The sequence below is a fragment of the Megascapheus bottae genome, chromosome 1 (genome assembly GCF_031878675.1).
Source record: "Megascapheus bottae isolate mThoBot1 chromosome 1, mThoBot2.hap1, whole genome shotgun sequence".
In the NCBI taxonomy this organism is placed as follows: domain Eukaryota; kingdom Metazoa; phylum Chordata; class Mammalia; order Rodentia; family Geomyidae; genus Megascapheus; species Megascapheus bottae.
In genome coordinates, this window is record NC_143509.1 from 31,531,288 (window position 1) to 31,534,701 (window position 3,414).

General features: G+C 44.0%; 1 pseudogene; it reads right to left on the minus strand.

Annotated features, from left to right (window-relative positions):
- Positions 1-344: 344 nt before the first annotated feature.
- On the minus strand, positions 345-745 carry LOC150068861 (proline-rich nuclear receptor coactivator 2-like; annotated as a pseudogene).
- Positions 746-3,414: the final 2,669 nt, after the last annotated feature.

Sequence of the window (3,414 nt, forward strand, 5' to 3'; positions counted from 1 at the left end):
TTCTTTGTATATTTTTACAAGTCAACCTGATCCGCAAACTGTAGGTTGCTATCTCTCCCAGTAGAAAGATGAATAATTCCTTTAACATTCCTCCCAAATCTAATCTTCAGTGATTTAACTTGCCAGTTACTCCATTGAGAGCACTTACTTCCAAGTACAATCATTTCGTTAGCTGAGGTCTCACTGGTACTATTACACAGTGCACATTAAAACACGACAGAGTCTATGCTTTGACATCATTAGCAGTTTTCACAAATTCATTCTCTAAGGAAATTTGAGACAGGTCAAGCAGCATTTACAATTGTGGCTCCATCTCAAGAGTATGTAGTGTTACGCCTGCACTTTCAGGTTTTCAGTTGGGAAGTCTTTGCTTCCTTATGGGAAGGATTCCAGCACAGAGAACCCAGTGGCTGGGTGGCATCGGGAGAACAGTTGGAGAGGGCGTCATAGTAAATTTGGCTCCAGCATACTTTGGACTAGGTGGAGACTTCAAAAGTAAGCGAGGACTTCTTAAATCCGAGTTCCAACCTGGATTATTTGCGAAGTTTTTGGTCTTCTGCCCATGTTGCATGGCTTGCCGTGTAGCTGCTGGAGATTTATAACCATGTCCTCTTTCTTTTCTCATAGGAACACTCTTCAACTGGGAATTCTGATCCCTGGTCTTCTGTCTGTGGAGCTGTGGCTGGTTCTCCCTGACATTTCCAGATGGAGGGTCTGGAAGGTTAGATCTCTTTCCACCACCCATGTTCAGCTTCTGGGTCATCTTTCAGTGTGCTGTTCAGATTGCTGGGTTTCCACCTGGACTCTTCTTTGCCGCCAGTCCCAGGATAACAGGTGTTGCTTGTCTTTGTCTCCACAGAGAAGTTTTCACGGATCAGCCTGCCACGTTCAGCCTAAGAACTGAGGGCCAAGGTCTGAGTGTCCTCAGCACACAAGCTGGCGAGGAGTCCTGGCAGCTTGGAACCCCCTGGATGGCAGTGGCTGTCTTCTGATGTGGAGTCGTCCTCCTGTCCAGGGGAAGACCAAGGCTCGGATGGAGCCAGGCCGGGACGATCCACGAGCTGGCTGTGGATGGCCTGAGCCTCAGACCCAACTCCTGCCTACAAAAAGGAGAGGGCAGCTGGCTGAGGTCTCTCCAGCTAATCACAGCGCCTCTCTATGCCCTGAGCGTGTGGCCAGTGGGAAGAGAGGCAGGGCCCAGAGGGTGTGGTCAGTGGGAAGAGAGGCACTGTTCTGAGGGTGTGGCCAATGGTAGAGAAGCACCGCCCTGAGGTTGCAGCCAATGGGAGACCGGAAGCCGCCTCTTGCTGGTTATAGGGGCGGAGTCAGCCCAGGATTTGAAATCCTGTGGGAGGAGCAATTAGGGAGTAACTGCCGGCCCCGCCCCCTCGAGTCTGGCCTGGTACCTGCCCCCAACTACCCCACAGGACAGGGAGACCCGGAGCTTGGGGTCGCCCTGGACTCCTCAGTAGGGCCTTGCAGATGTTCAGAAGTCCCCTGGAGCCAAGGTGGCCCCGGGCCAATTTGAACCAAGCTGGTGAGGACCTAGCTGTGCTTCACCGCCCTCCATTTTATAAATTGTCCTCCTGTCCCTCGGTCCCTCCCACTCGCCCCCTCCCATCCCTAGGTGCATGTCCAGGGAGCACCAAGGCTGCACTGTTCACCAACCTTTTCCCCTTGTTTGCTGCATCCCCTCTGACCTCCCAAAGATGCGCAGAGGAACCAACCAAGCCCAAAGAAAAGAGAACAAGAAGTACCCAGGAAAGAAAAGATAGAAAACAAGCAGAATGTCCCCACTATCTCTCCTACTCATTTCATGCCAAGATCGGTGATGTGATTTCATTAAAGCGCACCATTGTCATCATAAGACCACAGCTTTTATACTTAAAATAAATGTTTGTTCTCACTCTAAACACTTAAAATCAAATTACTCTTTTTAAATAAAATATCATGACCAGGGGAAAAGTAATGCGAGTAGGATGTACAGCCCAGAGGGAAATTTTATTGATTGCCTTTATTCATTACCATTAAACTTTATCAAATTTAAAATGAAAGTAAATGAGTATAATAAATGGTACCAGAATATATTAGGGAATGATAATAAAATTTTAGGTTCCTATGACATTGCCATTTCATTTACCAAAAAATTCTATATACAATACTGAGAATTCAAATCTGGCTGCATTCATTCCATTTCTTTTTATTTCTTTTTTTATTGTGATAAATAGAAGGGCTACATTATATTCACCAGATAGAAGGTGAATAACTTCACAACATTGATACCCTTTCTCATGACATGGTCCCCATTTTCTCCCACCCTTCCCTCATGTTGATTTTCCCCCTTCTTTATTCAATTTCAAATAACCAATTAAGCACATATAAAATATTTCAGAGAACAAGGTGAAATATTGAAATAATATGAGATCACCAAGGGATGTCAAAATAGATGAGAGGTAACATAGAACATAAAGGACAACAATCACTCATTATATGGCTTTTGTTTCCTTATGCTGGTGGTCTTGTCAGTTAGTGTCATACTGTTTGGCCTTATGTATCTAGATTTTGTTCTTTTGTCAATGTCTTCTAGGAGAGCCCAAGGTTTCTACTTATTATGACAAATGAGTGAGACTATTGGGCCTATGTTGCTTTGAGTTTGACTTACTTCAGTTAATATAACTTTTTCTAAGTTTTTATTTCTGTTTTAAAAATTTTATTGTCTGGATAATGTATAGAGGTGTTTAGTTACATTTGTCAGGTGGTAGATCTATTACTTCTTGCACATTGATACCTTTTCTTATGTTTTTGTCACTGTTTCCCTCCCCTGCCACATTCATTCCATTTCTATCGGCTGGGTCATATGATATGGAATTATATTAAGTTCCTGGTACTTTGGGGTAAACTTCAATGTAAAGATCACATTTGATTATAATTTGAATTTAATTTTAAGTTGTATTAAGTTCCCATTTTTTCCGTATGCAAAGACCATATTTGGTCCTAAGTCCAGTTGAATGCTCAATATGCATCATCACAGGAAAGGAACAGTAAAGTACAAAGATATTATTTGGAGGGGCCGGGAGTTTGGCCCATGAAGACCTGGGTTCCATTCCTTGGTACCACATACATGGAAAATATGTCGAAGTGTTGCTGTGGCTCAGGTGGTAGAACTCTGTCCTTGAGAAAACCCCAGGACAGTGCTTAGAACCTGAGATCAAGCCCAGGAATGGCCAAGAAAAAGAAAAGGGATATTGTTTGGGGACCACCTCCTAAACTGTATCTTGAAGATCTCCATGCAAGTTTGGAGCAATGGCCTTAACGGTGGACCAAACAATTTAAAATATCTGCAATCATGACTGCCCCTGGAGACGCTCATCAGTTCATTAGTAAACAGAGACCATGCTATCTCATGTAGGGTCC